This window comes from Dromiciops gliroides, chromosome 1, assembly GCF_019393635.1.
Source record: "Dromiciops gliroides isolate mDroGli1 chromosome 1, mDroGli1.pri, whole genome shotgun sequence".
Taxonomy (NCBI): Eukaryota; Metazoa; Chordata; class Mammalia; order Microbiotheria; family Microbiotheriidae; genus Dromiciops; species Dromiciops gliroides.
The window spans coordinates 472,094,990-472,109,324 of record NC_057861.1 but is presented as its reverse complement, the minus strand read 5'-3'; the positions used below and the strand labels follow the sequence as shown (position 1 = coordinate 472,109,324).

Below are 14,335 nucleotides of genomic sequence, written 5' to 3'. Positions count from 1 at the left end.
TTTAAAGTATTTTTTTCTTTAAGCTTGGTTTTGGCTTTCATGTACCTGGGAACTTTCATTTTGAGGTTTCTTTTAATAGGTGATGAGTTCTTTATATTTCCATTTTGCTCACTAGTTCTAAGAGACCTGGGCAGTTTTCTTTTAAGTTTTTTATAAAATACAATATCTAGACTCTTTCTTTGGGTCATGTCCTCATGTTCAGTGATTCTTAAGCTTTTTTTTTTTTTCCTCTTGATCTGTTTTCTAGGCAAGTTTTTGTTATAATACCTTACATTTTTTCTTTTTTTTTTCTAGCTTTGAGACTTTGCATTGATATTTCACACTGTCTCATGGAGACATTGGCTTCTATTTGGTTCATTCTGATTTTTTAGGAAGTTTATAGCTTGGACAATCTTTTGTGCCTCTTGTGCCAAGTTGTTAATTTTTTCTTTCATAGTTTTCATTTCTTTTCCAATTTTTTGCTTTAACATTCTCATTCTATTTATAAAAACATTTTAAAACTATTTTTAAAATTCTTGCTTCATCTCTTCTAGTAATTATTTTTTTGTGTGTGGGGCAGTGAGGGTTAAGTGACTTTCCTAGGGTCACAAAACTAGTAAGTGTCAGTTGTTTGAGGCCAGATTTGAACTCAGGTCCTCCTGAATCTAGGGCTGGTGCTTTATCCACTGCGCCACCTAAGCTGCCCCCTCTTCTAGTAATTCTAATTGAGGGTTGGTTTGGGGTTTTTTTGTTGTTTTTTGTTTTTGTTTTTGGTGAGGCAATTGGGGTTAAGTGACTTGCCCAGGGTCACACAGCTAGTAAGTGTTAAGTGTCTGAGGCTGGATTTGAACTCAGATCCTCCTGAATCCAGGGCCGGTGCTCTATCCACTGCACCACCTAGCTGCCCCTCTAATTGAGTTTATACCCAAGCCGAATTTCTTTGAGGCATCACTTGTAGATATTTTGGAGTTATTCTTTTCTTCTGTATTTGATTCTTAAGTATCCCTGATACTATAATAGACTTTTTCAGCTTTTCTCTATCAGGATATGGTCTGGTAGATTTTCTAGATCAGTTAAGAAGAATTTGTGGACAGGACCTCACCCTACTGCTTCCTTTTGTTTCATCTTCAAGTTTTTAAAAACTCTTTTTACCCGCTCTTGTTTCTTTCTGATTTATGAGGTGATACATGATATAATCTTCATTTATCCTTCTTCATAAGATTTCATAGAAAAATGTATATTCTATACCAGTGTTGTCTATGGCAAAACATTACAGAGTAAGTTCTTCAAAAGTAGGAATTGCTTCATTATTTATGTGTGTTTTTTGCTTAGGACAGTACCTGGCCCACAGTAGATGCTTAATAAATGATGGTTGATTGATTACATCATATACAGGGCCTCCATCTATCTCCTTTTGATGAGTGATTTTGAGTATTTGCAGACTAAGATAAGTTTTAGATTTCATTTTAGTCTTGCTATGGCAATTGATTTATATTAGTAAAACTTCAGTATAAAATAATTGGTGTTGATATAATTAACCAATTCACATTAATCAGTAATTAGGTTAAATAGGTTAGGATTGAATTGTTTCAATTTCACACTACATCTTTTTCTCATTATTATTCTTTATTTTAACTTTATACTAATTCTGATCATTAGTAAACCAGTGTTATAATTATACATAGCTCATTTGGGGTTACTGACATAGCAATAACAAGTCTTTCCTTTTCAGTTAAAAATAATGAATTTCTCTTTTTTTGTGGTATTACTTGATGTTTATCATGTCTAGTACCTATCAACCACTTTCTCAAAGAACATATTCATGATAAAGAAACATGTGACTTTGATGTAGTCTACGAATCTTGGGTCTTTCTTATTTCTTGCTCCTTATACATACTTTCCATGTGTTTTTGAACGTCTTTACCTATTCCTACTTTTGCATTGAAGTCACTGTTTTAATTTGGAGGGTTCTTTGTAGGTTTTGCTACCATGTTATCTACTAAATGTTGGTGAGAAGCAATACTTATTTTCATGTTTGTCTTTTTCCACTATACATCTTAAACGTTGTAACGTGAGAAGGCTAAATGTCCCATGTGATTCCATGTTGCTTTTGTGCATATAGTAAAACCAGCTCTGCAAACTCCTTTCTTTGCTTCTCCAGGGACTACCTCTGAACAATATTTAAGTTTAATTTCAAATTATTTATACTGGTTTCATATATTTTATTCTGAAAGTCTTACATCAAGAATTTCAAGGGCCAAGATGGTAGAATACAGGTTGGGGACCTGACTGAACTCTCCCAACATTCCCTTCCAGATAACTTTAGAATAATGCCTCAAATCAAATTTTGGAGTCGCAGAGCCAATGAGAGGTCAAAGTGAGACACTCCACAGGAGTGGTCTGTAACACTGGGGTGCATGCAGGCCCAAGCACAGCAAGAACACCAGAGATGGGCATTGGAAGTGGCCATGAAGCAGTGACTTTGGGAGCTCTCAGTCCAGTGATGGAAAGAAGGTCAGAGAACTGTCAAAAACAGTTTATAATGGACTGAGTATAGCTGGTGCTGATTGGTGGCTCTATTGCCCATAAGCAGTTCTGGGTCACAGTTCCAAGGCACAGAGGAGTGCTAATGGTCAATTACAGTTCCAGGGCCAAGAGGAACACTAGTATTTGTGACTTCAGAGGGGAGCAGGGTCCCTTCCTGGGTGAAGACCAGAGCACAGACTAGTTGAACAGTGACTACAACTCTCCCAAGATAACACTACCTTGAAAGCACTGAAAATTTACAGATCCCCAGAACTAACTCTGAAAACAGCGAGAGAAAAAGTCTGAAACTCAGGACAGTGCCTCCCTACCCTCAGCTGAGCAGAGCTGAACTTTTAACATAAAGGTCAAAGTAAGGAAATAGACTGGGGAAATTAGCAAACAATAACAAAAAAGGAAATTATAGTGTCAGGGAAGCTTAGAAGACAATAATGTGAAAAACAACTACAAAGTTTCAAAGACAAATGCTAATTGAATCCAACACCAGCAAAAATTCTTGGAAGAGCTAAAAGAAATAGATGAGTGATGGAGGAAAAATTGGGAAAGAAATGAAATACTAAAAAAAATTCTTAAAAAACAGAAGTGGCCTAATGGTAAAAATTCACTGAAGAAAAGAATTCCTTTAAAAGCAGAATAGGTCAAATGGAAAAGGAGATAGAGAAATCCACTGAAGAGAAGAAGTCCTTAAAAGCAGGATTGTCTAAAGGGAAAAAGAGGTACTAAAGCTTACTGGAGGAAATAATTCCTTAAAAATTAGAATTGGTCAAGTAAAAGCTAATGACTCCATGAGACTTCAAGAAACAATAAAACAAACTCAAAAGAATGAAACAATAGAAGAAAATCTGAAATATTTCATTGGAAAAATAACTGACCTAGAAAATAGATCAGGTAGAGATAATTTAAGAATTATTGGATTCCCTGAAAGCCATGATCAAAGAAAGAGCCAAGACATCATTGTGACAATTAAAAATTAGAGACATCATTTCAGGATAATTTAATCATCTTATTAATAAGGCCAGCGGGTTATTAATAAAAGGATGATCATTTGGCCATCTCTCTGGCGAAAGACAATCATGGTGGTAAACTTACAACTTACATACCCTTCCAAACAGTAGGTGGTCCATCAAATAGCAATATCTTTTTTTTTTCTTTTTTTGCGGGGCAATGAAGATTAAGTGACTTGCCCAGGGTCACACGGCTAGTGTCAAGTGTCTGAGGCCAGATTTGAACTCAGGTCCTCCTGAATCCAGGGCTGGTGCTTTATCTACTGTGCCACCTAGCTGCCCCAAATAGCAATATCTTAAAGATATTTGTTATTAACAATAATTTCTAATATTTCAAGGAATTATCAAGAAAAACTTCCTCAATATCTTAGATCCATAGGGTAATAAGGAAATTGAAAGAATCCACTAATCACCTCCTAAAAGAGATCCCCTGATGAAAATTGCCAGGTATATGTGTTTATGTTCAGTCATTTTTCAATTGCTTTTGACTTTTTGTGACCCCATTTGGGGGTTTCTTGGTAGAGATACTGGAATGGTTTGCCATTTCTTTCTGAGGCTGGATTTAAACTTAAGAAAAGGATTCCATATTCCAGGTGTGGCCCTCTATCCACTGTGTCACCTAGCTGCCCTACTCCAGTAATATCATAGCCAAATTTCAGAGCTCCCAAGTCAAAGAGAAAATATTGCAAGCAGCCAGAAAGAAACAATTCAAATATTGTGGAGCCACAGTCAAAATCATTCAAGATTTAGCAGCTTCCACATTAAGGGTGTGGAGAGCTTGGAATATGATATTCCTGAGGGTAAAGGAGCTAGGATTATAACCAAGAATAAGCTACTTAGCAAACTGAGTATAATTTTTCAGGGGGGAAAATATACATTTAATGGAAGAGAGGACTTCAAGCATTCCTAATGAAAATTCTTGGGCTGAGTAGAAAATTTGATATTCAAACATAGTATTCAGGAGAAATATTAAAAGGTAAACATGAAAGAGTAATCATAAGCGACTCAATGGAGTTAAACTCTTTGCATTCCTATATGGAAAGATGATACATGTAACTCTTAAGAACTTTATCTTTATTAGGGCAGTTAGGTGTTTGCATAGATAGAGAATATAGATGTGAGTTGATTATGTTGGAGTGATCTCTAAAAAAAATATAATGGTCAGAAAGAGGAATGCACTGGAAGAAGGGGGAAGGGAGAAATAGAATGGAGCAAATTTTCTCATATAAAGGAGGTGCACAAAAAAAGAACTTTTTAGTGGAAGGAAAAATGGTGTGTCACAGGCAATGCTTGAACCTCACTCTCATTGAAATTGGTTCAAAGAAGGCAGAATATCTCAGTTGGACATAAAATTTTATATTTCCCAGTAAAGAGGTAGAAAGAACATGGATAAAAAACTATTGGGGAGGGGGCAGCTAGGTGGTGCAGTGGATAAAGCACTGGCCCTGGATTCAGGAGTACCTGGGTTCAAATCTGGCCTCAGACACTTGACACTTACTAGCTGTGTGACCCTGGGCAAGTCACTTAACCCCCATGGCCCAGCCCCCCCCCCCAAAAAAAAAAACTATTGGGGGGGGAGTGGAGAATAAGGAGAAGGGGGGCAGAATGAGGAAGGCAGTAGTCAGAAGAAAGACACACTTTAGAGAAGAAACAGGAGAGAGACAGAGAGAGAGAGAGAAGAAAATGGTATGGAGGGAAACAGTGAATGATCACCACTGTGAATGGAAATGGGAAGAGGTAACCCCATAGAATGGAAGCAGATAGCAGCATGGATTGGAAACCAAAATCCAGCAATATGTTGTGTACAAGAGAAACACTTGGAACAGAAAGACACAGAGTTGAAATGAAGGACTGGAGCAGAGAATATTATGTTTCAGCTGAAGTGAAGAGGACAGGGTGTCAATCATGATCTCAGACAAAATAAAAGCAAAATTGGACATAAGTGAAAGAGATAATCAGGGAAATTACATTTCATTAAAAGGTACCGTAGTGAAGTATTATAAAAAATTTTAGTGTTTCTTTGATAAAGGTCTCATTTCTCAAATATATAGGGAACAAAGTAAAATTTATAAAAATAAAAGCTTCCCCAGTTGATAAATGGTCAAAGGATATGGACAGATAGTTTTCAAAAGAAGAAATTAAAACTGTCTATAGTCATATGAAAAAATTCTCTAAATCATTACTGATTAGAGAAATACAAATTGAAACAACTCTGAGCTATCACCTTATGCCTATTAGAAATGACAACTGCTGGAGGGAATGAGGGAAAAAAGGTAGGTTATGTTAATGAATTCTTGGTGGAATAGTGAACTAGTCCAACCATCCTGGAGAACGATCTGGAACTATGCCCAAAGGGCTATAAACTGCATAGCCTTTGTTTCAGCAATACCACCACTAGATCTATACACCACAGAGATTAAAAAAAAAAAAAAGGAAAAGGACCTATAATTGCAAAAATATTTATAGCAGCTCATTGTGTGGTGGCAAAGAATTGGAAAATAAGGGGATGCATATAAATTTGGGAATGGTTGAACAAATTATGGTGTATGATTGTGGTAGAATGCTATAAGAAATAATGAGGGGGATGGTTTCAGAAAAAAAGCAACAACATGGCAAGACCTATGTGAACTGATGCAAAATAAAGTGAGAGGAACCAGTAGATCATGTGTACAGTAACAGCAATGCTGTAATGATAATCAACTGTGAAAGATTTGGCTACTCTGATTAATACAGTGATACAAGACAGTTCCAAAGGACTTGTGATGAAAAAATGCTGTCCACTTCCAGAGAGAGAATAGATGAATGTGAGTGCAAATTTAAGTGTAATTTTCTCTATTTTTTTGAATATTACTTATATGGAAATATGTTTTGAATAATTTCACATATGTAATTGATATTTTGTTCATATTTTTGATGGGGGAATTGGGAGGAGGGAGAGAATGTGGAACTGAAAATTTATAAAGAAAATAATGCTTAAAATAAATAATAGATGTAGACAACTAAAAAAAGAATATCAAGATTAATATTCTATTCTAGCGTTATATGCATTTGTTGATCATTAAACAAAAATTTCACAGAGTACTAGCATTCAAATTAAAGTTTATAGGTATCTAAAAAGATGGTGACTCTTAAAGAATCATATTTCTTTTTATGTCACCCTACCACTACCAGTTCAGAAGTGGAAGGGGGCCAGAAAAGAACTGACAACCATTTTATATTTGTTTTTGTATCATGGTGGCTATGGTCAAAAAATTCATCACCAAATGACCAGTCTACTTACTTGTTTTACTTGGGTAATCTGATCTTCAGAAAGCAGATTTAGTCAGTTGCTGGGTCCATATTGAAGCCTTTCTAGTGGCATAACGTATGTTGGAACTAATACTTCACTGGCACAGCCTTCAAAATCCTACAGTCACATAGGCTCTCTCCTTGGCACAATAAAGCATTAGAGTAAGTCTTTGTTGAGGAAATGAAAACCTTTCTGGAAATGGACCATAACATAAAGGAAATAACAACATAGTGGTTGTCCATATGTGTTTGTGACTAAAAAATTCTAATTGTCAGCAGAAGAAAACAGTATCATGAAACCAAGAAAACACAGGGTCTGCTTGGGAAATTTGACTGAGACATAGTGTTGGAAGGGAGATGTTGATGTAAAGGTAGATTAAGATGAATTGGTAGTCTTGAGTGCAAGGCAAGGCATTTAGATTGTGTTTGATAAGCAGTGGAGAGCCACTGGCAGATTTGGAGGATAGAAATCATAATCAGAGCTTTTACTTAGAAATCTGAATTTGGAAGCAATGTAATAAATTGGAGTGAGATTAGTTAAAAGATTTAATTGCATTGGTTCAGTCAAAAAGTAATATGGCCTTGAGCTGGGGTAGTAGTCACAAAACTAGAGAGAAAAGAAAAGATGTAAATAGAGAATCAATAGAGCTTGGTGACTAGTTGGATATGGGTGGCAAGAGAGATGTCAAAGGTAACTTATAGAATAGCCTGCATTTCCCCTCCCATACCCGTTCCTACCATGTATTTTGGAGATTGTTGCCCAAGATCTTCATAATTGGAAAGGTTTTTTTCCTATGTAGTATTTTAGCTCATTTTTCTTAATTATTGAAATTATTATACTAAAAATAAATTCTTAGTGCATTCACAGTGAAATACAAAAATCTAGTTACCAGTAGAACATTTCTTTGATAATTATATTTTTATCCATGTCAAAAAATGAAAATAAGTCAATATGAAATGATTCACAATACTTTGAATAGAATGTCTACTTAATATAAATTACTTTGAAATTTTTGTATAGATAATAAAAATAATAACTAACATTTACATAGAGCTTACTATGTGTCAGGCACTGTGATAAGTGTTGTACAATTATTATCTCATTTGATCCTCAAACAATCCTGGGAGGTAGGTGCTATTATATCTTTATTTTATAGATGAGGAAATTGAGGCAGACAGATCAAGTGAAGTGACTTGCCCAGTTAGTAACTTGTCACACAGTTAGTAACTGTCTGAGGCCAGATTGAACTTAGGTTTTTCTGAATCCAGACTCATGATATCATCATCACACATAAAAATGTACATAGCTATTTATTCAATCTTCTTAAGATCACAATCCTCCTCTGTGAATCTGTAAAAGACAGAGAATAACAGTATGTATAAACATTGAAATCACAGATAACTGAGAAATTAGCATTGATATATTTACTTTGTATCCTTCTGATGCCTCACTGAAAACTTCATAAAGGAGGGTTTTTTTTTTAATTTATAAGACACAAAAAATTGAAAATACCCTAACTTATACATTTCCAGGAGTGTTATTACATACATTTGGTATAAGTTAGAAGTCTAGTAAGAACATTATTTTTTTTTTTTGGTTTTGGTTTTTGGTTTTTGGTTTTTGGTTTTTTTGGCGAGGCAATTGGGGTTAAGTGACTTGCCCAGGGTCACACAGCTAGTAAGTGTTAAGTGTCTGAGGCCGGATTTGAACTCAGGTACTCCTGACTCCAGGGCCGGTGCTCTATCCACTGTGCCACCTAGCTGCCCCAGTAAGAACATTATTTAAGAAAAAATAGGGCACTAATCTGTGGAAGTAAGGATGAGAATGCAAAGATAGATTACCAAGATGTATTATAATGGATTTGTCAGTAAAGGCAAAGCATATTAATGAGCTGACCATTATTCAGATGGCAGAGAAATTATGGAGGTGACCAATATGATGGATATAGTGAACATGAGAAGACTGTAGAGAGAAACAGCAGTTCAACAGAACATAAAAACTAAGATGTCCAAAACACAAGTGCTAGAGTGGAGCAGACTGCAGGAAACAAAATCAGAGATAAATAAGTATACATGTGCTTATACTATTTATATGTATGTATATATGTTATATAATATTGCAGAATGGAATGAAAAATGATAATAGTTCCAGTACCTAGGTTAAAGTAGATCCTGGGGCTTAAAGTGGATGAGTAAGAAGAGTAAAGCAGAGCCAGAGGAATGAATGCGAAGTGTTTCTAACCTTAATAAGGAATTTATTTAGCACAGGGCCTACAAAGGATGTCTTCAAATTTTCAGCACAAAAACTAAGTAGTCAGTACTCTTCACAATCCCATCTTTGTTTCTCAGCAACTTACTTGAGAAAAATGAAGTTTTTGGATTAATTTTATGTAGCAAAGCCTTATTGAGATGAGTTCCAGGGAAAAGCATAATTTTACCATATGTATATTTTCCTTCTTTTTCTTCTGGCTAGATGTATTTCACCAAAAATCACTTTTTAAAATGTTATTTTGACCTATCTTCCTCATCTCGTTAAAACCTTTAAACATGTCTGAGAAGGGGGCAGCTAGGTGGTGCAATGGATAAAACACCAGCCCTGGCTTCAGGAGTACCTGAGTTCAAATCCACCCTTAGAAACTTGACACTTACTAGCTGTCTAACCTTGGGCAAATCACTTAACCCTCATTGCCCAGTTCCCCACCCGCCCCCCCCAAAAAAACCAAAAACCAAAAAACAAATAACAACCAACCATGTCTGAGGACACGTTTTTCTGGTGATCTGAATTAGTGATGAATATCTGTGATTCATTTTTTTTTTTGCTTTTGTTTGGATGATCAAAAATTTATTCCTTAGACCTTCTCATTCCTCTTTTTTTCCAATTACATGTAAAGAAAACTTTCAACATTCTTTTTTTTGGTAAGGCAATTGGGGTTAAGTGACTTGCCCAGCTAGTAAGTGTTAAGTGTTTGAGGTCGGATTTGAAAGTAGAGGTGTGGAGCAGGAAGCATGGAGATGATGATATATGAATTATGTTGTACTTCCTTCACTAGAACACCAAAGTTTATGGGAGCCAATTACCAGCTTGCTGACAAATTTAGTATTTATTAAAAATAATAATAAAAAAACAACTTAGCAATATCAGATCATCCTCAGACCACCTCCTCTTCCTATAATCAAGGAGAAAATAAAGTATGAAATGATTGAAAATATGCAGTTTTCATAGCAATATTTAAATAATCACAAAAATAGAACTAAGCATGTCTGTCTAGTGGTTTGACGTACATATTAACAGTTTCTGGAGTTTGGTCCTTATTTTGGTGATAGTGTTGATGATGGTTAGATGTTTGTGACATAGGGATAATCAATCATTTTATATCTAGATACTTACTGCTGGAATGAAAGCCAGATTGATAAGAGGAAGAGAATGCCCTCGATTCTTTATAACCTGATAATGTTAAAGAAAAAATTGTTTATCCTCCAAACAAACATACTCAACCTTTTGATAAAATTAATTTTAATAAAGGCTTTAATTCCAAATCTTATTATTCTCTTTGAAACACAACCTAAAGCTTCCTACTCTGCTTGTAGTAAGCATATTTCTTTTCAGTCTTGATTTTCCCATCAAATCTGATGTTTAATTAATCAACAAATATTTATTAAGCACCTCCATCAAAGGAGATGCAATGAGATGCAGATCCTACCATAATGGAGATTTGAACTTAGTTGTTGGGGCAAGGCATGTATAGAACAATAAAAGGACAGTTTTTATAATTTGTTACATAATTACTTGGAATACACAACTTTGTAGGAGTTCATGAAAGGAACATATGTGTTGACTGTAATAATAAAAGACTTTAACAAGTGAGGCTTGAGTTGGATAGGGTTTGCAAGGGCAAAGAGTAAAGTACTATAAACTGGGAGAATAGAAACTTCAAAGGCACTGAGGTATTATGATGTATTTAAGGGTAAGTCGGATGTAGATCAATGTTGATCAATACTGGGAATAAAGTTAGCTAAATCCTACTCTGATAGGACTCATTCTTAAGTGGTTAACATATTCTTACTTTCTCATTCTCTCCATCCCAATGATTCTGAACCCTGGGTACTGACCTACAGAACCCTGGGTACTGACCTACAGAACCCTTTACACATCCTCAGCTTCCCACTGCCTCCCACCCATTCCTCTCAACACTACCTCCCAAATGCCCCTTTCCAGATTCACCCATCCATTTCACTGTGCTCTCTGGAATTCCTACTTCACAAGTAACAAACATGCTTTCATCTTAAACCTTTTCCTTTCTGATTCTTCCCATCTAATGACACTTATTAAGACCTGGTTCTCTCCTGATGATACTGTGTCCTTGACCACCCTTTCACTATTGGTTGCACTTTTATCTATATCCTTTCCCACTCCCCTGGTCTCAGTTCCCTGGTCATGGTGAAGTAGTCTAAATTCACTTTGCTCCCTATTGGCAATTCCAGACTTTTCCTCTACCATGATCAGTCAGCAACATCTCCCTCTTTGAGGTTTACACTATTAAACACACACACACACACACACACACACACACACACACACACACACACACACCTGGGGGCAGCTAGGTGGTGCAGTGGATAAAGCACTGTCCCTGGATTCAGGAGGACCTGAGTTCAAATCCGGCCTCAGACACTTGACACTTACTAGCTGTGTGACTTTGAGCAAGTCACTTAATCCTCATTGCCCCACAAAAAACCCACAAAAAACAAGAACACCCAACACAAATCCTGGTGGCCATTATCTATAACTCCCATTTTCCTTCCTTCCTCAAAGTCTTTCTCTCCCCAACTCTTACCGAAGGAGATTTCAACATTTATTTTAATATTCCCTCCAGTACCCTAGCTTCTTAATTCTTCAGACTACTCAGTACTGTTGTTTGCAAATATATTTAACTTAGGTGTAAGGATGCCTATTCCTTCTGTGGGGACTTGGACACATTTACCTTCAGAAATGAGGTCTTCCCTCCACCCCATGCAAGGATTTGGTCTGACCTCATTACTTTTATGAATATACTGGTTTTCCCACGCTCCAGTGTGCTTAGATGGGTTCTTGTCTTCCCAAGGACTTAAACAGAGGAGGGCTTGCAGGGTTTGAGGATGGGAAGAGGAAAGGATTCATTGGATATGAGGATGTATATGATTAATAAAAGAAGAGAGGATAAAAAAAGTTATGTACCAAGTGTAATATCCATTTAGAGTATTCTCCCCCCCCTCCCCAAAAAACTGTACTCCTACTGGCAGGTTAGGGTTGCTAATTATTACACTCAGCTTTGTAACAGTAACCCTGAAAGACTACGGTTTTTAATACTGTAGTGCTCAAACCCCTACCTGTGTGCTTCCACTAACAATCAGCCAGTTGTGTCTGTCACCTTTTAGAAAAAAGCATGTACTAAAGTGGTTTAACAAGAACAGTTGGTTTAAAACATTCCCCAAAATTAAAAAAAAGTCAAGAATTGTTTTAACATATAATTGGGGGAAAATAAAATATTTTTTTAAAAATTAAAATAAAAAGAAATTCCCTCCAAATTCTGGGTTTGGGAGCAGTAACTCCTATGTGCCAATCACTGATAATACAGATACAAAAATGAAGACAATTTCTCCCATAAAGGAGCTTATATTCTAGTAGAAGATATAGCACACTTTAGGGGAGATAGTAGCCAGGTAAGTAAAATTTGTTCCTGAAAGTTACCTAGCTGGTGAATGGAGCCATAAAAGAATTGTTTGACCACACCACCAAAACAGTGTCAGAGTTGATTTGCTCCTGGTTCTAGAACTGAAGGGGAAAATAGGGTATACACATGAAAGTAAGTTAGTTTCAAAGCTTTAGAGATATCCAAAGAAAAGGGAATGAAGTGGAGCGTGGTGACTGGGATTTCCTGAAATATTAATTCAGGCAAAGCAGTTACCAGTCAAGGCAGGGAGGCACCATGGTGTTAAGATTGGGCAAGGTTGTGGAAGAGATGGCCAGACGGGTAAAGACTGAAGTATCTCACTACCACCTCAATTTGTCTTGGGTCTGACTGGAGGTCAAAAGCCTCTCGCTGGATCTATCTCTCTAATGACATAAACAGATATGGTGAGAGAAAGACAGAATGAGATAAAGACAGAAACATTTTCCTCTTACTCAAGAGGAATTCCCATCTAAGGACTTGGTTCCAGCTCTTGAAAAACATTCTTCAAATCCCAAAATGAAATCCTCTACCTCTAGACTGATCTGCTGTTTTTAGTTAGAGAATTGGGGTGTGGGGTGATGCAAGATGAGGAAAAGTTCACCTTTCAGAGCCTGATCTCCAAGGTGCAGCATCCAAAGTTCTGATGGGGAAAACAGTTTCAGTTAATGTAGTATGTTAATGGGACCTGGTACACTAACAAGGGCCTAGAATTTGGAATCTGAAGGCAACTTCAAATCCTGACTCTGCTCTTGGACATGTACATGTTTTTAGGCAAGTAACATCTGTGCTTCAGTTGACTCATTTGAGAAGATGAATTAGAAGGCAGCTGGTTTTTTGTTTTCATCCATCACAGAACTTAATACCCTACAATAGAGGTGTCAGATGACCTACTTCTGAGTGACACGGAACCGTATTAAAATATAATTGGGGATGAGCAGGCAGATTTCAGAGAAACCTGAAAGGACTTGCATGAACTGATGCTGAGTGCGATGAGCAGAACTAGGAGAACATTGTATATAGTATCAACAACATTGTGTGTTGATCAACTGTGACTTGATTCTTCTCAGCAATACAACAGTACAAGATAGTTCCAAAGAACTCATGATGGAAAAGACTCTCCAAATCCAGAAAAAAAAAGGACTGTGGAATATGGATGCAGATTGAACTATACTATTTCTGTTGTTTTTGGTGCTGTTGTTTTTCTTTATTGAGGTTTTTCCTTTTTGCTCTGATTCTTCTCTTATAATATGACTAATGCAGAAAAAGGTTTAATGTGATTGTACATATATAACCTATATCAGATTACTTGCTGTCTTGGGCAGGGGGGAGAGAGGGGAGGGAGGGAGAAAAATTTGAAACTACAAATCTTATAAAAACAAATGTTGAAAACTATCTCTACATGTAACTGGAAAATAATAAAATACTTTTATAATTTAAAAAATATAATTGGGAAATACTTGACAAAATTAATAAAATATAGTGTAACAGATAACTTTTTAATATAGTTTGTGTCCCGGATTTCTATTTGAGTTTGATACTACTGCCCTAAAATATAACCTTTAGTTTTTGTTGAATTGACCTGCAATATATTTAATGGTATTAAATCTTTGAAAACATTATTCAGAAATTCTTCATCAGGCAAATTGGGACGAGTATGTACAACTGAGAGAAAAGCATTTGATTTAAAAAAAAAGAAAAGTATTTGATTAACTGTTTCTGTGCGTCATGCAATTTTCAGTTTGAAACACTTTTGGCAACATTTAGGACCATGTTAAGGAGGTTGTTTTCTGATTACATGTGGTACTTTTT

At 36.1% G+C, this 14,335-nt stretch overlaps 1 protein-coding gene across 3 annotated transcripts in view; it reads left to right on the top strand.

Moving 5' to 3' along the window:
• FER (FER tyrosine kinase) overlaps window positions 1-14,335 on the top strand; it is a 284,636-nt gene that overhangs the window by 176,482 nt on the left and 93,819 nt on the right. The gene's annotated exons all lie outside the window — the stretch shown is intronic.